Source organism: Serinus canaria, chromosome 4, assembly GCF_022539315.1.
Source record: "Serinus canaria isolate serCan28SL12 chromosome 4, serCan2020, whole genome shotgun sequence".
NCBI classification, from domain to species: domain Eukaryota; kingdom Metazoa; phylum Chordata; class Aves; order Passeriformes; family Fringillidae; genus Serinus; species Serinus canaria.
In genome coordinates this window covers 37,719,965-37,744,274 of record NC_066317.1, presented here as the reverse complement: position 1 = coordinate 37,744,274, position 24,310 = coordinate 37,719,965, and positions in this window count along the sequence as shown.

The following is a 24,310-nucleotide window of genomic DNA, read 5'->3' as shown; positions in this document are numbered from 1 at the left end:
TTTGTATGAAATGCAAAACAGAATTCCTGACACTTTCAGGCATCAGACTCCCCTGAAATTTGGTTTGGTTTGCTGAACAATGTACTTGAAGATGGCAGGATCCTGACACAAAAGATTTGTGTGTTTGTGTGTGTGTGTGAAGTTGCTAACAGGAACCTGTTCTTCTCTGTTTACTGAGTTGTTATCACTCTGAAAGGCAGAAGAATAATCAAAATAATATTCTACAGAGCATAAAAAGATTTTGCTGGTAGAAGTGTAAAGGATAGCCAGCTCTCTTTCACAGGGAACCCCTAGGATATTGCATAGTATGGGGCAGGTAAGGATGAGAGGTATTTGCTTGGGAATCTGATAAGTTCTTTTCAATTTCTAGCCTGTCTTTATTCCGTCTTCTGGGGAAGTCAGTTCTTTGGAAAATGGGAAACCTGTCTGTGACAGAGCTTTTGATTGTTCCCCTGTGAGAAAAGTCAACTTTTGTTTCCCAATTTCGACTGTATTCATGTCTGGTAAGAGTCTGAATTCTCTACTTACCAGAGACAACATATTTCTATCAGTAGAGAGAAAGGGAGACCCTCACTCTGGATGATCTTTGAACTCCGGGCTCACCTTTTTCTTGTCTTCTTTCCCACTCCTGTATTACTTAACTATTCAACACAAAGTAGCGAGTCACTTTTACTGAGAAGCTGATTTAATCCCCTCTTTCATTCAGTTTGCCAATCTTTCCTCAGCCTCACTCACTGGCAGCCTTATGGCCTTAGCTTGAGGAGATTGATTGTATGCAATCTCCTCAAACCTCAAGCCCAGACTTTTGCACTGAAGCAAGTGAGTGTACAGCAAAAGCCCCTTACTGCTCACTGCCATTCTTCTTCCTTTTAGAACCCTGGTGATACTAGCTGGGAAAAAACCCAGAGGTTGCTGCTGTGGATATGCAGGATCATAGACTGCAGAGAAAGGAAAAGCAGCAGGAATAACATACTACTATGGAAAGACAAAAAACATACTCAAGATTTGTAGACTTCCTATGGGATTTAAAGGGCATAGGGAGAGAGAGAAACCTAGTTTTGTTTTTTTTTGGCAGAGAAACTTTAGTTTCTTAAAACCTCTCTTTCCCACTGTGAACAGAAATATCTAGCTTGTGCTGCATGAAGCATTTACCCTGCAGGACCAGAAATCTTTTGGTAGGAATGAACTGGATAAGAAGCTTTGATGCATGATGTAACTAGCAGTTGTACTAAGTATGCTTAATTGACAAAACCTCAATTTCAATAATAAAATTCTAACTATCTGAAATATGACCTTGCAATTTTAATAAAACTACCCTTCATCTTAGTTACCAAAAAGACATAAAATACTTTTACATCCTGCATTTTAGAAATGTGATTAGTTTTTATGAACACAGTTTTATATCTCCAACTTACTGGGTTTTTAAATCATAAGTCTTGTATTATTAATTTTGCCACTTGTCCAAAACTTAGGTAACTTTTTTCAAAAGTAGTTTTATGTCCTGGTATCTCCATGGAATAACACAAATACAGAGAAAAGTTTGGAGACAGTAGGAAAAAAAAAAAATTCTCATTATAGCAGTTAATGCTCTGATATACATTTGAATATTTTAATTTAAACTTGTGACTTAGGGGACACCACTTGATATTTTTTCATTGATTGGTATTGATAAGAAAATTTGTAAGACCTGAAATAATTCTAAAGGTAAAAACTTACTTTCTGCAGTTCTTTCTAAAATCTCAGCAGCTAATCTGTGAAATTTTGTGAAGTGTATCAGAAATATAAGGATAATAATGAAATTCTTTATTCCTCTAGAAATGTAAACCCACATATGAAATATCTAAAAGTCCTTTTCAGTTGCTGTCTAATCCTGGAGATGCTGTAAGTCCATTGTTGTGCATTTTTTAACGAAGAAATTTCCTAACCAGAGAAATTCCGTCCCTATGCATGCCTATGATGACGTAAACCTGAAACTTTATCAGACTTTATTAAAATACATTTTACTAGGAATATAATAAGTAGAAGTAGAGCTTTGGGCTTCCTGCCTGAAAACTCCAACAGTTATTTTAAAGAACATCTAATAGACTAGCCCCAAGAGACAGAAGAAATGCCTTCCCATTTTAGCTAAAGGTAGGTAGATAATTCATTTGTACTCTCTCATACCTGCCTGAAGGGTTCTGAATTCACCAGTCCTACCTTACATGCCAATTCTTACTCCTGTAATAATGAAGTTAGAAGACTCCCTTATTCTTGCTCACTGAAACCATTTTACTTGACAGAGAATAATTAAAGATTTACTGGTGTACAGAAGAGGAGGAGAAAAATGGTGAATTGCTTGCTGACCAGTGGGAGGTACAATTGCATAGAAAGGGAACCTAAGGTTTATTCTTTCTTCAGTTAAGGTTTGCAGAATTTAGGTTAAGTGTTAGCTCAGTTTGTGAGAGGAATCTGCAACTTCATCATGGAGACATTGCCCCAAACATCTCTGACTGTGCAATCTTGTGGATTTTTTGGTTTTTGTGCACCTAGGGGCCAGGGAGCAGTAAGGTCAGGCTGCTCCAAAGGGAAGGGCTGCTGGGATTTGAGTGTAACAAGATCAGCCTTGTTAGGTAGCACAGCCCTCCCCTGTCCATGAGCCATAACCACCAGCGGGGGCGGTGATGGCCTCATCCAGCTCACTCTGGAATTTGGGGGACAGATGGCAACACGGTAGCCAAGAGCTGGTAGCAGCAGTGACTCAGATGCCTTGCTGGTATTCAAATATGACTCTAAGTCAATCATTTTACTCCATAAGCAGCAGACAGCCCAGGGCCCCCTGGGCTCTCTGGCATGGTAGCTGGCTGCACACCAGGGTCTCCCCTTGAGCAGGGATGCCTCCCAAAGTTACTCTTAGAGTTTGGGAGTTTCTTGCCACAGCCAATTCTTGGTAATTGATAGCATGCTAAACTTTAAAATCTTACCAAGTGATGTAAGGGATTGACTGTGCACATAAAATCTTTTAGGCATAAACCATTGACCAAGTCATGACAATGTACCTGAAATTTGGGAGAAAAGGTCTGTGCTTGGTACAGATTTATAAACTGATCTTTTCTCTTATGCTTTAAAATTTCAATCCATTCCAAAGATATTAGTTGAGAAAGACACAAGGGTAAGCACTAACAATAAAATCTGAACAGTGCAGTAAAGAACTATTTGACAGATGATCACAGAATGACAGCATATGCTGAGTTAGAAGGGACACTCAAAGATCATCAAGTCAAACTCCTGATCCTGCACAGCCCCATCCCTAAGAGTCACACTGTATGCCTGAGGGTGCTGTCCAAACACTTCTTGAGCTCTCTCAGGGCTGGTGCTGTGACCACTTCCCTGGGGAGTCTGCTCCAGGGCCCATCCACCCTCTGGGTGAAGAACTGTTTCTAATGTCCCATCTAAGCCTTCCCTGACACAACTTCAGGGCATTCTCTCAGTTCCTGTCACTGGTCACCACAGATCAGTGCCTGCCCTTCCTCTTCTCCTCAGGAGGAGGTTGTAACTGCACTGAGGTCTGCCCTCAGCCTCCTCTTCTCTAGAATTTGCATGACTAACATAATTAACATGTATATTAATCCCACTTTAAATGTACTAAAATTGTTATTAATACGTATTATTATGGTAAACATATTTAAAAACTCACATTATACACCTGAGTTTATAAGTAGACTTACTATCTATGGGCTTTAATGTCATGCTTATACTTTTTCATTATTGCTACCAGTGTAACACTGTTAGGCAATGAAATAGTAATAGACTTCTGGAAATGGATCTTAAACCCTAAATTACCTGTAGTGCAGCAAAAAAAAGAAATCACAAAGTTTTGTGAGATCAAGGACTATAACAAGTTAGTGTTATTCAAAGTAGTCCTCATTTGTGTTTGGAACATAGGATCAAACAGTCAAGGTCCATGGAGTCTGATATTTTATCTGCAAAGCAATCTAACATCATACTTTAAAGAAAGCGAAAGAATCCCTTCTGGAAAAATTATGAAGCAGTTTGCCTTTTGGGAAGTTTTATTCTTCTTTCACTTGAACTTCACTTGTTGCATAAAATATGAAGCTTATGTCCCTTCAGAAAAAGTGATTAATTTTACCTAATGCAACTGCAGTTGTTATCACTATCTGTATAAGTGTCTAATCCTTTAAAAGCCTAAGCCTTTGACCTCAGTGTATCTAATTAAAGAAATTATACAGATTACATGAGAAGTGAAAGTCATAGGTCAAAAAAGGCCAGCTGAAAGGAGTACAGTAAATGAGGAGTATATAGATGGATAATGTTGCAAGTCCATAAATATACCCTGTAAAATTCCTCATTCTTATAGCTAAATATTTTTTGTCTTTTCTCTTATTTACTAACTTAGCATTATTCTTTTCTCCTGCCCTCCTTGGTCTCTCTCTTCTTTCCATTCTACTAGTATTGCTACAAAGAAAGCCACATTCAGTTGCTCAGTTTACTGCTTGATCCTACCAAACTAAAACTCTTTTTCTTTTTCAAACACCTAAAAAGAGGGCTTATACAACAGATTTTAAAGCGCTTTGCCAGGTCTCAAGACAAAAGCCAGTTAAAGGCTTTAAGGAAAAATCCAAGACAAGCAAGATAGTAAATTAAGATGGTGCAAGTCTTTGGCAGACACAGGAACTGGAGAAAGAAGACGGAAGCCATAAGGCATTAGCTTTTGTTTCCTGACTCTGAAAGTGGCAATGAGCCAAAGCCTGAGATGCTCTAAACTGTTGTGGGTTTAATTAGTCTTCCATATAGCTGAAGGCCAAAGATCTGGTCCTGAGATTCTGCCCGCTATCGTTTCTGCTTGCTGATGTTTAAAATCTCAGTCGCATGATGAAATTGAGAATAAATGTTAGGTCAGGTCATAGTGTTCTTTTCTTTTTGTAATAAAGTTTTTTAAGCCTCCTAATAGTTTATAGCTCAGTATGAGTTGTGAAGCTGGGAGGCAGGGGGTCCTGAAGCTGTACAGTGGGGTGATTTTCTAAGGCATTCATGAAAAGTGAGGGGATGATTTTGCAGCAACACACGGTGTCTGTGGCATCACACCACAACGACATCCACTGAAGTACCAGGTATCTTTTGAAAGCCATTACCCATAGAATGAGGTCATTGAACAATTATTTCAGTTACATGGGAATATACAGCCCTGGATGATACAGATCTGTAAACATATGATAAGTGTTAAAATCCAGGGCTTCTTTGTGCAACCTACTTACTCATGTTTCTTTCTTTGTAGAAATGTGTTATCTTTCCCACCTGGGATTAGCAAGAGTTAATACTTAGAATTTAAATTTGTCCCTACAAGGTAATTAGTATAATCTGTTATGTACAAACATCCCACTGGCAAGTCTTTGACTTTACTCTTGTCCCATGGTATCAAATCAACTAGTTTGTTATTGTGCTTACCAAATGCATGGATGGACAAATATGGATTTTTCATTGTGGATTTTATTGGCTCCTAAATAATATGTGAATGTTCCTAAATAAAGACAGAGTGATAATAGTATGCCAAGTCTGAATGCAGAAAAGCTGGAATGGAGGCAGGAGCCTTTATATCCAGTCTCATCTCAGAAGGACTCTGAGGCTTCACCCTCTGGGCTTCAGCATTATTTTTCAATTAAAATAAGATTTTTAAAAGTCTTTGTTTAAAATAAGAGTAAGTGATTAGAATTTGTAACCCAGTTAAACTGAAACATTAAAGATTTTTATATTACAGGGTGGCACAGGCAAGAAGGTTATTTGGCTGTTTGGTAGACCCTCAGGAGGTAGAAGGGATCTCAAGAACCTTAAGCCATCTCTTTGAAAATAACAGACTTGCCTTTAGGATTGGTCTTGACAAATATAAACTTCTGCAATAGAAAAAAAAAAAAAGAGTGTGTCATGTGAAACATAAGTGATTATAAAATTATTGATAGTATTAAAATTTTAAAATTTCTTCCATAAAACAGCTCTGAAGGGAGCCTAAGGATCATTAATGCTGACATGGTTTTAAATTGGAAGTGTATCCCAAAGATTTATACTGTTTAAACTCCTCACAGTTAATTTCATTAGTGGGACAGTCAGCAAATATTGATTCCTTATGTAACATTGTTATAAGGGCAGCATCCAACCTCCCAGCATTGCCAGCTTTGCTTGTGGTACAAGTAGTGGGGAAAATTTTAAGTCTAGTATAAAATTTTAAGTCTAGAATAGTCTCTTCCCAAATTACCTCCCTTTCTTTGGTCCAGAGAACTGATTTAGCAAGTTTATTTTTTTCTGTAAATTTTAATTTTTTTTGAGAGAGAGGTTCCTTGCTGAAAACATTGATGGGACGTTATTGATCATTGTCTCAGAGAAGTTGCTGTAATTTAGCATGAATGTTTTTGCAATTCTTAGTGCTGGAGTAGGTGGCTAGATTTGTTATCATCAAAAAATCCTTGTTATTTTTTTGTGAAGTTTGATGACATAGTGAGTCATTCCAGTAATGTAGATACATAGGTAAGGGTGACTGTGAGGAAAATGAGGTAGTATGTGTGGAATTTTCCATTTCCTTTTAAACACAATATTTTGCATACTTTTTCTATTTTATCATTTGTTAACAACTGCGTAGTGAAAACTCAATATTTTTATAAAAAACACCATAAACCTCAGTACCAAATTTGCTGTAATAAGTTGTAGGACCAACTCTTCATGTAATTTCTAAGATGTGAAAAAGCGGGATCGTGTAACAGCACCATGCTGAGCCATCCTTGGTTGTATGCCTTTACAGCAGCTAGAGGAAGTCCAAGTAGCTACACACATTTCCTAGCAAAAGGAGTATTGGGATGGTGACAGCTATGAAGTGACAGAGGTATCCTGGGTGTCTCTGTCAAGCTACAGCCTAAGGCCAGTCTTGTTGGAGATACGAGGAACTGTTAAAAGTACTGACAGGCATTTTAAGCAAGAAAGAACTGAGGAAAAGGGGAAAAAAATCAGTGGGGAATAGCATTTATTATCATTTGTTCTTAACACAAAATAGACCAGGAAGGCAAAACTTTTTTTTTCTTTGAGTGACAGAAAGGTAAACAAGAGAATTATTATTTCTTTTGAGAAATTAAGGTTGTGCTTTGTTCATGAAAAAAAATAAAAATTCACATAGTGTGCTAGTAAAATATTTACTAGAAGACATTCTGTTGCTTCTACACAAAGGGGCCTTGAGGCTGAGAAACCCCTTAAAGCTATAAGCTTTAAAGTAATTTTATGATTGATTTCTTCTGCAGTGTGCAGGATGAGAATATATTCTTACAACTTTGAATAAGTTTAGGATAGGATACATTTGAGCTGCTAAGAGTTGTGCTAATTCTCATTCCTCTAACCCAAAGACCTGATGTGCCTCTCAGGAGTGACTCTTCATAAACTATCATAGTTCAAATAGCTCACAACAGTAACAAGTAACATTTTCCCAGATTGATGATTTTTGGCAGCTAACTCCATTTGACATGAGCACTAGTTAGATGCCTGTACACTAGTTGCATGCTCATGACCTGGGGCTTCTATTTTATGCATATCTTCCTGGTTTTAAGCCTTTAGTGACTCTAGAAGTCAAAACTTTGGGGGACTTTATAAAAGTGACTCCTTCCTGTTTATTTTTCTCATTACTGCTGTAGTTGCTGGAGGGGTGCATGGCTTACCAAAGGGTAGCTGTACATTATAGCTGTCACAATTGTGATGACCCACCAGACACATTGTAAAATTTGTATTAGAGCAGATATCCCAGCCTGCAGGAAATGTTCCTATGTATCAGCACAGACACAGAATGAAAAGAAATGCTGACATTAGTTCAGAAATATCCACAGGCTTCGAGATCAACAAATTTTAAAACACTATCAAGATGACTTCAGACTTGCTTTCTGAAATGACCTATATTGTCTGTCACTGCTATGTCTCTAAAAAATAGGTATTAAAAATTCCTAAAAGAGCCGTGGAATGAAGTTTGTTGGATTACTAGTTAGTGCAGGCACTAGTGTATTTGTTAGTTGGCTGTTAGTAGAAGCTTCTGAGTAGCTGTTGGCTCATTGGAATTGTAATTGTCCAACAGCTTTGCCCCAGAGGTAAGTGAAAGCAGCCCAAGTAATGGAATAAAGGGCGATTTTTCCATAAGTATTTTGAAATGTAATGGTAAAAAAATTAATTTATCTAGCAGTTGAAGTATAATATTCCTTGTTCAGGCTCTATTTATCTTGACATTAGGCCTGATAACAAACTGGCAACTCTGAAAATACAGTGCCTACCTATATTCTCTATGGAATGACAGCCAATGGGGCATGAACAGGAAAAGGCAATAAGATTCATAATTACATAATGTAAATAACATCTCTACTATCTGTTTTCCATTTTGAAAACACCATCTTTCTATATGTTTCTATATCTCATATTTATATTGTGCAGTATGCCAGCCTGAGTGTGCTTGCTGCAGTTTGAGTGCAAACTGAAGCAGCTCTTAATCCTGAAGAAAGATAACATCCAGGAATGTGTGGAAGCAGGCCTTGAATAATACCTGGGTTAGCTAGTTTCTTTCTTTTTTTTTTCCATTTACTTCAATGCAAACCCTTTAACAGCGGGAATTGGTTAAAAATGTTACTTAAAATACTAATTTCAACTAAAAGAAAGGTAAAATTGACACTGAGTGGGTATTTGGTTAATCAGTACAATTGACAGTCTGACAAATATCCCTTGTCAAATGAAGCTGCAACATATATTCTTCAAGCTCTTCTCATTTCATGGCAATTTATTTCTCCTAACCCTCATTCCCCCCAGACCCCCCATTCCCACTGTGTAATAACAATGTAGTTTTCCTCTTGCATGGTAATAATTAGTCATCATCTCAGATGAACACAGAAACAGCCACTGTGTCACAAAAAATGTTCTTGTGCTCCAAGCAAAACAGAGAATTCACTGAATTCACTGTAGTCAGAATTTTCCACAGATCAGCATCATGTCCTCCTGTGTGAAATATCTGTAAAAATTTACTGTTGTGGCAGCTGATGAAATAGTAACCTTCTGTTCTGAATTTTTTATATGATATGCACATTTGTTCTTGTACACACAGACTAAAAGTAGTTCCAGTCTTAGAGGCTGGCTTTCTGCACACAATCCAGATTCATTCCACACAGTGTATCCATTTGAAATGCAGGACAGCATCTCACAGCTACACACTGATAGCCTTCTATCATGAAAATGCAACAGAGTAAATTTAGCACAGCACCAATAGTAAAACTTGCACTGTCAAAATAAGCTTCTGTTTATCTTTTGAGCTGGTCAACCTACTACTTCAATTGTTTGTAGAAAGGATAATAAACTTCAGGTTTTCATGTAAAAAGTTAATAAAAATGTAAATCTACAAAAAAGGTACCTTTGGAACTGTAGTCAAAAGAGAGTAGCATTATGACTGTGACATGAAAAAGTTATTGTTCAATTCTGGCCAGTCTCTGTGTTCTGCAGCTGATAACATTTACCTTGGCAAGCTCGGAAATTATTTTTACTAAAGTAAAACTTATTTGGCAGTTTACTTCACAATCAAAATTGCTACATGAAGTATAGAAGAGAATGCAAAAATGAAGCAATGTAAAATACTGATAACTCCAGAAGTTCAGGTTCCAGTCTCAGCTAAAAATCATAACTTTGTTTCCAGCTGGTTTTAAATAATTGTTCTTGTAAGAAAGAATCTCTGTGAATTCCTAACCTGTTTTTATTGATCAATAGTGGAAAAACAATACAAAATTGTATTTTTTTTCACAGTTTGCTGTCTAAATCTATCACTCAGAATAAAACCTGGACTAGTAGTAATTATAATATAAATATAGACAGATGAGGACAAGAGAGAAGGAGGGAGACGGAGGTTCTCATAGTACAGACTTTCAATAAGCATTCATTTTGAATGCTGGGGTTATTCTATTATGAAGATCAGCAGGGACTGAGAAATTATTCTAAATAATACCTGAATAAAATAAAATTACAGTAACTTCAAATAATTTACTTATTTTGAAACTCTTCAACCAAAATTCATACCTACTAGTATGAAAGCAGTAATGTTTGGAAGGAGACGTTTTGTTCATAACTTAGCAAAAAAAAATCCTTGTATATTTTCTTGAGCCTAAAACTCATCTCAACTTTCAACACAGAATTCTCCAGATATGATCCTTCCATAATATTTAAGTCATGGCACATTGAAAGAATTTTATGGCAACCCCAAAACTCTTCATTATTAGAAGACTGTAATCCCTTCAGGGCTTCAAGGGTCCATGAATCACAATTCTTCCTGCATCTCTTACTGAAGTTGCCAGTACAATACATGTGAGTCCTCATAAAGAACCAAGACACTTGTTTCCCTAAGAAAATATATGTTAACAGGGCTTTGATAAGAAAGGGAAATACTGGAATAGAGAAGTTGGACAGAGCACACGAAATGAAGAATCTTCTATCAGATATGATCTCCATTAAAAAAAATGGTTGAAAAGATGCTGACTCTAGGAGAGAATTAAGTGAAAACAAAATGCTGACATACAGTTCTTCACGGAAGACAATTCTGGCTCTCTATTTTTATTCTTAAGGTCAATCTCTTAAATGTCTTCTGTATTTAGTGAGATTTAGTATTGCAAGAATTTACAGCCAGGACTGCAACACTTAGATTCCTGAGTGCCTTCATACTAGTAATTTCACTGTTGACATTAGAACTGCTCATGATAGAGTCTATGAACCTATACAGATTGTTTTGTTTTGTGTGTGTTTTTTTCCCTGTCAGCTTACAGAAGAATAAGTAGTTGGGTTTAAACAAAATTTCCAGGTATAGAGCACAAGTAATTTATAATAATCAAGGTCTCTAAGTACACAGAAAATGAAGAATTCTAGGAAAGAAATCACAGTGTAAAAAGGTAGCATTAGTGTCACAGAAAGATTAGATAGTTAACAGTTTTTAGCAGCAAAGTGCTACCTTTATAAAGTTCTTCTCAGTTTCATTAATCTAGTCTATGAAAGAGTGGGTTTTGAGCAGCATGGGAGCTGCATGAAGAATACGTAGACTATTCTGTTCTGCCATTACTGCTGATGCACTGTTGGGTCATCACGCTATGCCTCTTTCATCTTTCTGTGATCTCCACATGCCCTATAGCTATTGCTACATTGTATTTAATCATCTTTAACAGCTTGAATGGCAAAAAGTTAAATAGTTTTAATTTTTTTTTTATTGTAACAATATGCAACTTAACACCACCTGTGCTGAGCTTGTTAAGAGCTATTGGCAGACTCTGTGCCATCCACGTCGTGTGCCATCTTATGATCATGTGATACACTTCTGCATTATTAAACTTATAGAAGCTGGTTTTATTACAACCATGATCTTCCTTTGATACCTTTCTGTCATTTAATTTGCCTCTCAGTAATTGCTTAGGTCTTAGTCACAGTTATTCCATATGCTCTCTATGCTGAAGACAGAATAAATAATGATGCAATCCTTTTATTGTAAAAGCTGGTGCCTCTGGTTTTTCAGAATAATTGATCTATTCTTATATGTATACTAAGAGCTTTATTCAGAATTTCTCCCCCAGACATTCCAGTTTCAGGCCTTTCTATTTCTGTTAATTTCAATATCATGTATAAATTGTGATCACTGATGATCAAGGAAGAATGAGCTAAATTTGCAATAGATATTGCTAGGTTGAAAAGAAGAAGAGAAATCTAACTTAAATAGCCACTAGATTCACAAAGTATAGTGTAGGAGTAATTGGGACAAGAGAGCTTTTTACGTTAAGGAAATCAATGAGTTTCTTTTTATTAAGCAGTAGCTAAAGCTAATGATAAATAAGTTGAAAGTTCTTCTACTATTATCTTCCAAGTGCAAGAAAACTAAGACGTTTAACCTTAAGAAGATGTAAGTTTCTGAAATAATTGCTTTGCATGGTTGCAAGCAGGAACAGGGGCTGCATTTGATGATCTTGGGAACAGGGGCTAGATTTAACGACCCTGATTCCTGACAAATTTCCATTGTTTCTAATTATTTATTTTCATCTGTCTCATCAACATGGAAGAAAAATGTTGCTTCTTTGTCCTAGTGAACCAAAGGCACTTACACCTTCCCAATTTAAAGGATTAGTCTCCTTGGCTGCTTCCATCAGTATACTCCTAAATTTTGTTCAGGATGATGTAATAGACTATGAAAATATGTTTGTGACCTTTCCAACTATAAAATGTTTTTGGATCCAGTTGTGCAGTCAGCCATGCTCAGCAGCACAGAACAGTGCAAGATTTGCTGTGCAGGGTATGAGACTACTGATGTACCCCCTCTGGAATTGCTCCTCTAGCACACACGTCCAACACTGGCTGCTTCACCACTCCTGTTCCACTGCTTCATGTCCATTTCATTTCTGAACAGAAAAAGGTGGCATGGTACAAACCTGTGGGCATTGGATGACCTGCTAATGGTAGAAAGTCTGAATCTTCTGTCAGATATGTTCTCCTCCCCTAACATTTGTAACGGTGAAAATGAAATGGCTATTAATGACTTTGCACCTGGACTACCACATCCAGTTCTGGGCTCTCCAGAAAAAAAGAGACATATCAGACAAAATTCAGTGAAATCCCACCAAAAAAGTTCCTGGAGTGTGTAATCCTTGAGGAAAGGCTGAGAGAATTAGGACTGTTCATCATGGAGAAGAGAAGACTTGGAGGAATCTCAACAGTGTATACAGAAGGGAAGGTTTAGAGAGAACAGAGCTGGGCTCTTTTCAGTGGTGTTCAGTGACAAGGTCAGAGGAAATGGACACAGACTGAAACACAGAAGGAACGTCAGGAAACACTTTTTATTGTAAGGATGGCAGAGCACTGGCCCTGGGTTGAGAGACTGTGGAGTCTCTATTCCTGGAGAGTCTATAAGAACATCTGGACATGGTCCTGGGTACCTTGTGGCTTGAGAGACGAGTTTGGACCAGATGAGCTTCAGAGCTTCCTCCCAAACTTAACCATTCTGCATGTCTCTGAATAAAGGGTCTCATTCAGGCAACAGTGTTTTTAGAAAAAGAGAGAGAATTACCTATTTAGAAAGGACAAATGATTAATCATTATCTGCATTGTCATTTTACCTGGACATTTTCAGTCTTCAATCCATTCTCATTTCCCAGTTACCATCATTTTTACTTCTATTATTAGTGATTTAAGTATAAGTTCAAAGTAAATTCCATGTGTCTTAAAAGCACAGAACCTAGAGGAAAGTTAATATTTTAAGATCTATGGTTTATTGTATATTTTGTGGTAACTGTCCAGAATTTATACATTGAGATTCAAATCAATTCAAAGAGTATTTTATTGAAACGGGTCCTTAATTTTACTATTCTTATTGAAATATTTATTTGATTTTTCTGTTTAAATTTTAGAGAATTTCTTTTTACCTCCAGAAAATCTCAGAAACAGGAAAAGACTTTTCCTGATCAAAATCTACTCCCTCTGAAGGCTTCTACCTAAGCTCAACTTTTCCTTCTGTGAGTTTATGAATGACAATATAATGTTCTAAATCACATGCAACCAGATTTATAATCTCATGCTTAGGCCAAGTTTCATGATAGGATGAAGAGAAATACTATTTTCAGCATGAAGAAATGATTATGTTGCCATTGGATAAAAAGGTAGCTACTAGACATCCTTTGAATACATCAATACAGAACTGATCCTTGTACTTTCTGTCTCCAGAGCATATAGTAATAATATTCTCTATAAACACCTACAGATAGCTACTTCTGCCTGCTTGAATTAAATCAAAGATCATGCAATACTTTCTCACTCATTAGAGACCTTCCCAAAGTTTTTCAGGCAATTTAATTTCTAAACCAACATAATCTATCTGTACATTTTCCTACCTAGTTCCAGAAATCAAGTTGCCCTTCAACATGTTTAGATATTTTGATTGCTGACTTATTTGTTTGACTAGAAGCTTTCTCTGTAATAGCTTTTTCACTGCTATATCTGTTTATGTGAGCAGACACTTCCATTAAGAAATATACTTATGCCAACAAAACAAATATATTTTTGATAGCTTCTTTAGTTGAAAGGTTATGCTTTTGTCTCAAGCTTAAACAAGTAAATGCTGTTTTATCGGGCATGGTAAGAATGTAACACAATGTAAGGCAAAGTAATTAAGCATAGCATAATGTAACATCAAATATATTTTCAATTATGTACCTTTAATGATTTTCCTTATATTAAGGATACTGCTTAAACATAGACTGGGACCAAAGACAAACTAGATTTATTTCTTTTTTCCATTCTCCTCTCTCAAATGCATACTTTTTTCTGTAAATGTCTACTTGAGGTTCTTAATAAATACCATTTCCTGACAATTTGTTTTTGATAACATCTTTTGTAAAAGGAAATATGTAATTTCTTAAATAATTGTTGGGTCTTTCTCAAAATCAAGGGATTCGATTCATTATTAAGCAAAAGTACTTCACACAAAGTGCCTACCTATGTCAGTTTAATGAATTTTTAATTTAAATGAGAATTTTTTAGAAATAATTATGACTAGTAGATTATCAATTGATCTTATTATGACTACTGAAATTAAGGTATATTCATAATTAAATTTTCTGGAGATAGACAACGAATTGTTGTGTGTGACATTAGAGATGACTGGCAAAAATCTCCCCTTTTCTACTCATGGACAGGGGAACAGGTATTGCAGTAACCCAGAGCTAGTGCAGATTAATGACTCTTTGCACTTTATAACAATATAAAGAAAAGTTTTATTCCAAAATACCTAGTTACTATTATAACCACCTCCAATTTCATCATTACTTGACAAAACTTATCTTACTTGAAATATGTTCCATTCTCTGAAGCATACGATCTAGGGCTGGTTGATAGTAATATATTGATCTTGGAGAGCTGGGTTTTGCAGTATTGCCCTGTACACTGAACTTTCAATTGATTATAAAAAGATGACTTCCAAAGTAATTCAAAGTTTGTTCATTCATGAATCCATGTGAATGATAGATTTATTTTTCTCTTGGTTTTTTTTTTTTTTAATCTGAAAGATGGGATCTGAAGCAGCATAAAACTGGTTTTGACAGTACAAATATTTACCTGACATTGCTTCTTTAGGCCATACATCTAGGAATTGAGATTATCAGCCAACAGATGCATTTTAAACTCAATTAAAACACTTTTCTTGTGCCAGAGGCAGAGGACAGTTATCTAAGAGGAAGCAGGGAGTGAGTGGCACTAAGGAAATCACACAGAATGGATTTCCAATAGACAAAGACCACAATTCTCTGTGAAGTATTTAGAAACACTTTAACTCCTCTGCTGGCTTGCTCTTGTAACAGAAATACCGTTATAGATAGGCATGGACAATTACACATACAAATACCATACAAATTCATTTAAAATACCATACAGTGTACCCAACAACATACAGTTACTGTTGGGTAGCATCTGGATAAAGACTGGGTTCATAGAGTGGTGAAAATAGTCTGCTATAGCAGATCAGACTTCAGAAGAAGTTTGACTGGGCCAAACACAGTCTTCCCATTCAACTTTCAATATTTCCAAAATAATTTGTAAAAGACAAAGAATTTCAAGTATAAAGTTACTGAAGAATTTGTCTTCTTGAGTTGCATGATTGTGTCATGCTAATAACATTAAAAAGACAGATATTGCCTCACTTATCATTGTTATTTTGTTATATTTAAATATCAGATAATATTACTCAAAATACTTAGACACAGAAATCTGCATAAAATGCATGCTATGATTTCTTATGCTGGAGCATAAGAAATCACAGCTGCCATTACATGCATTGCTGCCATTACATGCATTGCTTGTGTTTCCTTACCCTATTCAAGGCAACAATTCAGCAAATTTCAAATCCATGATTCTACAAAAGTTAAATCTTTCCTTATTCTTAGACCATTAACCAGGCTAAATGCTATTCCCAGTCTTTGTTGGCCAATGCAAAGGAAGAGAGAGGGCCATGATTCATCCACAGATGCAGGAAGCAATAATGAAGACATTTGTTCAAAGATTGAACTGAGTCATATGCTCATCCATATTTATGATGACAGAAGATAAAACTTTTATATTTATAAGTGAGGTCAGACATGCATGTTTGGAGAGCACACACAGAGATTATCCTAGGTATTGTAGAAATTATTGAGCATATTATAAACCTGAGGCCTATGAATGTTAAAAAAAAAAATGTCTGCAGTCCTTTACAGAGATCTTAAAATTCTTATCCTTTAAGCATGATAAACATGAGAGCATGAACAGAATTATATTTCTCTAGAGGCTTCCATTAGCAGAATACTGAGATATCACTCTGTACATACACGGTACTGTTACAGATCCCACACACAGAAATTACTGGCTAAAGCCACATATTTCATACACAGAAAAGCCTTGAAATAGAGAAAACAGGTGAAAGAATTAAATATTAAGTTCACACCACTTTACACTGTCAACACTGAATACAGAGAGCTTGTTTTCTTTCACTTTCTAATTCTGATTGATAAGGTGCTTCTTTACAATTTGGGGTTCTAGAATATCTTGCCAAACCTCTGTGGTTTTTTAGTCAGATACTGCATCAAATCAGTTTGATCTGTCATACATTGGCCTTTAACTTTTCCTCTGAAGATAGTGATGCTGCATGACAGTGTTGCATAAGTGATTCTCAGAAGTCTTTTAAAGAGCATTATAATAGCGTAGATTCCAATTTATCTAAACACACTTCTGTACTATGAAATGTTTCAGTGGCCATTCAGATGAATCTTTGAGTTTCATTGAAATTTATCTCTGAGTATGTTTAAGAATAAGAATCACAGGCAAGTTCTACTAAATACCACAGCTCTCAGCTAAAATATATGGTTAGTTGCACACAGTGAATTCATGATATGGAAGTAACAGACAAGTTAAAAATATTTAGAATTAGTCATTTAGTAAATGACTAAGATCTAATATAGGATCATATTTTACTTATTTTTGTAGGAGCTTTTATAAGTGATTTTTTTCCTGAAGAAAGATGGCTGCAAATGTGGAAGCCACTGCTGCTTTTTCCTGTATAAAGATGTGTGCGAAGTGTTAAAGGCGGGCAGATAACTTGATCCCTGAGAATCCAGTGTTTCCAGTATCTCTAGGATTTCCTCTGTCATTGGTATGAAAAAACCACCAAAGTTCTTGAAATGTTTTCTGTTTATGAAGAATAGCTTGAAGGTAGAATCATGTTCTGATACATCTTTGTATTGGAAACAGAAAATAGGCAGAATTACATAACTTCACCTGCTGTACTGCTGGCATACTGCAATGTGTCCCTAGCTTTCTAATGCAGTACTTTTATATTTCATCCTCTGCTTACACCTGTTGTTCTCTGCTCATTTGCAAAACATTTTCTATTTCATGAACCACTGAAGGAGTCAGGATCAAGGAGCATGAGCTTTTGTTCATAATGCAGCATTGCCATTCAGCATTGAGAGCTGATATTTATTCTGAAAGTGTTGCCTGGTCTTTACTCACCCTACTTGAACTAATTTCTATGGAAGCCACTAAGAGAGCTGAGTAGAAACTAAGCAAGAAACTCTTGTCCATAAATGTTTGAAAAGAGCATACGGTATTTATTCTTAGCTTTAGCACTTCAGAATATATCATCAAGAAGCTGTTTGCCTGTGTAGTGACAGACATGGACTTGAGAGTTGGAAAGACTTCACCCAGAGACTCAGGGCTATGACTTTAACAACTGGAATTAATGCTGTCAGCAATGGCTGAGTTTTCAAACTTCTTTTAAATTCCTTCTAGAATTTTAATAAAGTTTTTTTTATTATATCTACCTTTCTGGAATATTGTTTAGAGCTTGTTCAGGTATAAACCTTTTATACAATGGATATGTATAATAAATAAATAAATACTATCACTCTTGCCATTTACAAATACATAAAAGCAGCACAAAATAGTAGATTTTATTGTCTATACCATACTGCATAATTTTCACCTTATCTTTTCCAGGACTTATGTGATATGATCTTATTACTACACACAAAATGAGCTTACCTTTAGGCAGCAGTCTGAAAAAAAATTAAACTTCCCCATCAGGCACAATTGGGAATGGACACACATTCCTGAAATCAGCCTGGCCCACTGAAGAACTGGCCCTATGTTACAGACTTGAATTGGCATCTAACATATCCTCAGAATGTGAGTCTGCTCCTGTTCTGGCTCATGTTTGTGCTTCTCTGCCTAGGTGTGTTTTCAGGTTTTGGCATTTTTCCAAAAGCAAGAGAAACCTGTTTTAAGTGGAGGAAAAACAGCCTTTCACACTGTTATTAGTTTTTGAAGGCACATAAAGGAGATAAAATCTTAGTCCTGGCTCTCAGTGTAAATCTCTAGTGCCATAGAGGGCCTTTACTGACCTTAAGATATGTTGACCCAGGATTTAATTTAGTTGGGAATTATTTAACTTGTTTGCATGTAGGCCATAACTATGTAAACATCCTGATGCATTCTATATTCTCACGTAGGATTAAGATGTTGTTTTTTTTTTTTTTAATTTCTCATCAGAAAAAAAGAAAAGCTGGTAAAAGCATGCAGCAGCTGGAGATGAAGGAGGTCTGGCACACTCACATTCCTTAGGCTACCCACTAGCACACAAGAGCACTCAAAAAATTCAAAGCACCATTGAAATGGTACATACTGTACAAATCTCGTAATCTGTATTTATTCAGTAGGTAGCAATTATCTTCTAGGACTGTGTGAAGTGAAAGCATGGTCATGAGCATTTCCAGTACTGAACTCTTGTTTGAGGTATTACAATAGTTGCCAAAAACTGAAAAAATTTACACATGTTCATCCAAAGGGAGTATTATGATTTATATGTGTTATATTTAGCAAGTGCCAACAGAACGATAGAATTTTTTTTTTTTCGTAATCCATACAGGATCTTAGATGTGAGCTGCAAGTAATTTTTGATGGAAAGATATGTTGGAGTCTGTTAGAGGTACAGATGCTGTCCTGTTTGGCAACAAACATCAGGAAGGCTCATGCTGGAAAATGGAGGTCTTGGTAATAGAAACCATTGTACAAAATCTCCACTTTCTAAGAAATTATTGGCAGTTGATTATTTTCAGCTTTAAATGCGTTATGTAATAAAATAATGAGTCAAAGCAAGTCACATGCTTGAGTGCTACTTTGGGGAAATAGTTGCAGTGTTTATTGTTTGTAGATGAAGAAACAGGGGCACTGTAAACTGTTTAAACACATTTTTTTTAAATTAAATTTGGAAGCCAAACACCTTTCTAGAGTTGAATTTTGGGGAAGTTAATTCTTTGCAAACCCTTTGGTTTATGACAAATAATTGCAATAAGTGTGATGGCATCATGAAGAGACTAAAAAATACACATTATTATTTGTAAATAACACAAACATTTTTAATCATCTGCTTGGTATATCTGCCTGACAATGCAGAGTTAAATCTTGGAGACTCTAAAATAGACAGAGACAGAATTAATCCACTATAAGGATACAGAGTGAAGAACTATCATTTACAAAATGGTCCAGCTTGATTCAGCACAAGCTAGCAAAATTAGATTTTGTAGATTCTGTAAGAGAAAATATCATAGAATTATCTAAACCACACCTAAACTGTTCAATATCTGTTCATGCACTTACGACTTTAAAAGAAACACTAAATTCCTCAGGCTTGAACCACGGACAGACTTCAAGCCTACACAGGTGAAAGGCTGAATAGTTTGCCAATAATTACAGTAGATTTATCCACTCCCACTGAGTGTGTTTGACTTGGCTTCTTAGCCTGTGTCTGATATGTCACAGCTGGGTCTCTGGTGAGTCTTGTGTTCCAGCTGGGAAGGAGCAAACACCAGGCTGACTAGGAAGTAGAAGCTCCCAGCCTTCAGTGTCTCTCAGAGGAACTTATTCCCTGCAGCCAGATGGTTTAACATCACAAACACTGCAGTCAGGCAGCAGTTGCAGGTTGGAGGCAGTGGTCATATTGACAATCTTTCTGCTGAGATTGGGGTCTGCTTGGATGAGTTTTCTTTCCAGTATGTTTTGTTTCCTTTGTGGTTTTGTGCTAGGTATTCAGCAGTGGGATGTGTCAGAATAGAGAATGTAATTGCTTAATTGTGCTGGTAGTTTTCCTATGCTGCCAGGAAATAGGCTCCAGGCAGAAAATTATCTTTTAAATTTTTACATTGCAGCTCAAATGGGTGTGAGATCTTCACGTGCTTATTTTCCTCATCCTGTTTCTCACTCCCAGCTGAGAATGGTGTGTAGCAGGACTGATGCTGTTCTGCTCCGTGCTGGTGAGAGTCATCCTTTCCTTGGTTTCAGGGGGAAGTGGTCAAGCAGTGTCACTTAGAAAGTTAAGGGAAGTTAAGATTAGAGGCAATATAGAGGAGCATTCCCATTAAATAAGAGAATATTAAAGAAAAAAGGCTTATGTGTAGCTAAGACAATTAGGTATTAGTTGTTCAGCATCTATTTCTGACCTAGCTGGATCTTTGAGATGAACTTTAAAGTAATTCCTTTTTTTCCTTGAGGTTTTCCTTGAGATTCTTTAATAAAATAAACACTTATTTTATAATGGCTAGTGAATAATTGAAGGATAGGAGGGCTAAAAATAGTTGAGAACTGTGGATTGATACTTCTGCTACTGTGAAACAATACATTAAATGAAACATTAAATTACAGTATAATTAAAAATTCAGAATGATACCAACATGAAATTTTGCACCAAACTTAGTAGTGGTGGGGAAAAAAAAGCCTGTATATTTTTAAAGCATTTAGGAGATTTATATTTCCCTTTGGTGCCTTTGATGTAGAATCTGGGCATATCTACAACCTACACATTTTCTGGAGTGTAAAACCTGACTCTGGTTATCAGGGCAGTCATATTAAGGAAATGTGAAATAAGCTTAGATTCACTGAGTAAGGAATCACAGACTCATAGAATCATCAAGGCTGAAAAAAACTTCTAAGATCACTGAATCCAACTATTAACCTAATTCTTCCATCTTCAAACTAAACTAAGTGCCCAAGTGCTACACCCACATGTCCTTTAAATTCCTTCAGCTAGGGTGACTTTCCCACTTCCCTGGGCATCCTGCTCCACTGCTTAACAACCCTTTTGGTCAAGAAATTTTTCTTAATAACCAATATGGATATCCAAACTTCTTGATCAGCTTAAGGCCACTTTTCTTGTCCTATAACTTTTTAATTAGGAACAAAAACCTGACCCCTACCTTGCTACAGCCTTACATTAATGTGTAGTAGAAGTAAAGCAGTGTAAAGTGCAGCATAGAAACTTCTCAATCTGTGCTCTGTGCAGGTGTATGTTGTTGCATACACCTGTTGAACACAGGTGTATGCAACAACATCAGGTCAACTGAGTCACCCAGTACTCTCTGACAAGAAGGGCATCAAAGCATCTGAGTTGGATACTAGTGGTTCTGAAAAAAAAGTGATTCTTATTGCAAATTCTGAGATGACAGACAAGGAGAAAACTGTTATGTGTTATGTGCCTGTACAAAGTCTTTCCTAGGGACTAAGTGTCCCATGTATCCTACAGAACTTCAAATCTATTCCGGAATTTGCTCAATGTGGGGTTGTGGAAAATCAATTATTTTCTTCTAGTTCTTTAAAAATTACCTGATGCTTTTTATTATTTTTGTTATAAATACTTAGGGTTAAACTGATATAAAAAAAATAAAATTCTTCTTTCATCAAATGTACTGACTACGTATACCCCTTAAATCTAAATTTGAGGGAAGTGCCTAGCCCAGCAGTAATACATAATACATAATGAATTTCAGTATGATATAGGAGAATGTAGAGAAATTAAGAAGAAATGAAAGTGAAGAAAGATACATCCTTCCAGACAGAAGTAATATATATGATCAGGAGAAAAAAAAAAGGAAAAAAATTAGAAATTCTGAGTTAGATAATAGAATAGGAGAATAATTAATCACAGTAAAAGGGAGTTAGGGCAAAATCTTAATTCCAGTGAGGAACTGGCTGAACTCCTAATGCAGAAATGCCATTCCTAGATAACAGAGGATATAGAAAACATGACAAACTGCGTTAAAGATGTTGAGATTAAGCAGTCTTTTTTCCTCTCTAGCATATGTTTGTGGTATGGAGTATGGCTGCACTCACATACCTCATGTACAGCCTAAAGATGCCTTGCCTTTTTTTCGTTTTGTTGTTTTATGGTTGGTTTTTTTGTTGTTTTTTTTCTTAATCTGGAAGTTGCTGAAGATGAATCATCTGCTAATAGCTGCTAATTTAGTCTGTGTAACTGGAGCATATTGGCTTTTTTTTTTTTAACTTTTTATATTTTAAATATCTGTCTTCTGTCCTTTAACAAATACTTTGGAATTTTGAGTTTACTCTTTATTTGTGGAGCTTTTAAAATTGTACATGGAAGAGAAAAGAAATCTGAAAATATATTTAAATTTGTTTAAAAAAAATTAAATCAGTCTAATGCTATCTTGAAATTGTCTGATATCTTTAAAAGTATAACTCTGAGGAACCTTACAAGTGTAGGACAGACTATATGAAAAATAAACTGCATGAAGTTCAGAACCAATCATAAATGATCATGATTTATTGCCACATATCAAAACCAGATAACCACTGAAATCCATAATTCATTGTAATAGTACCATAGTCAAGCCTGAAAAAAAGTCATCATGTTTATACTTGGATAGTTCAGATGAGTAATTTATTGGTTCTAAAAAATAATGTACTGTAAAAACACTTGAAGGGCTCTGGACTCTGTCAACAATAAAAGGCTGTATTATGTATACAGGGCCATGAACTGAAAGTGTCCTTCAGGTAGCCTTCATGAATGTATTAAGGATAAACAGTGTTGATATGCTAAGCAATCTTACTTGCCATAAACTTTTAAAGTGCTAACTTTTTAGTAAAAAGACCATCGAAAATCATAATTTATCAATGCTCTGAGCTAGATCACTTTGTGCTCCCTGGCTAATAGAGGCTACAAGTAATCTCCCAAAGTCTTACTCTCATTAAGGGAAGCTCAACTTTTCTCCTAAAATATTGCAAATGTTTATTGATCACATTGATAATTTGTAGGTTGTTTACAGAATTTTATTAATAATTAATGAACAAAAGTTAAGTTCCTAACAAAAACCAGCTAAGCTCTTAAAACTCAAGCCATTCTGAAATGGGGACAATTTCTCTTCATTTTGCATATCTGAGTAATAGGCAGAAATGGCACAATGGACAGAGTATGGACAACAGTTTTTGTTCTGCAAATGAGAAACTGACTGTAGGAAAAACAAACTGATCCTTATAAATGTAAGAAAACAGAAGGAAAACAAGTAAGAGAAGAACAGTGTTTCAGGAAATTGAATAAATTTCAGTGAAAAATAGTGTTTCTGTCTCAATAGGCCTGCATACTATTATGACAAGAGAGTGCTTAAAGATTGTTCCTGGTTGATTATCCAGCTGAATGACCCCTTGCTGTAAGAGTACTTGAAACATTAAATGGAAGTTGGAAGTTCTAGCCAGAAAATCCCGATTAATGTTACATTTGAAAAATGACACTTTTTAGTCCATATTTAATTTGTCTAATATAATTTTTATATTATGCTCATCAGGGTAGCTTATAAGCAAATTTGATTGTCATCTGGCCATTTTTTAAAAAATTCTTTTTTCCTTCTGAAATCTCGTACACTGAGGTATGCAACCCATCTCTTATTTTCCCTGCATGACCTTGTGATATTCCTGTAGTCCTCCTGAGTTACCCACCCCTTCTTCCAAAGAACATAAACTGTCCTTTCTTCCCCCAGCTTCCAGCCAAAGCTCTCTGTCTTCCAGACTGATCTTCCTGACTGGCTTGTCTTTCTGCATGTGGGAAAGGCCTGATCCTGTGCCTATAAGATTTCCCTCTTGAAAGGGGCCCTTCCTCAACCCCTTTGTCCTTCAGGAGTACCTCCTAAAGGATTCTGTCAACCAGTGTCCTGAATGGACCAAAGTCTGTCCCCTGGCAGTCCAAGGCTGCTGAGCCCCTTCTCCAAAGATCAAAAGCTGTGCCATTCCATGCCCAACATGCCCCCAAACCACCACATTTCCCTCCAGACCTTTTCTGTTGACCAACAGCAGGTCCAGTGGGCACCTTGCCTGTTGGGTTCCCTCTCCAGCTGTGTCAGGCAGGTCTCTTCCACGTGCTCCAGAAACCTTCTGGACTCTTTCCTCTCTGCTGGAGAAAATACACTGTGTTTCCAGCAGACACCTGGTAAGCTGA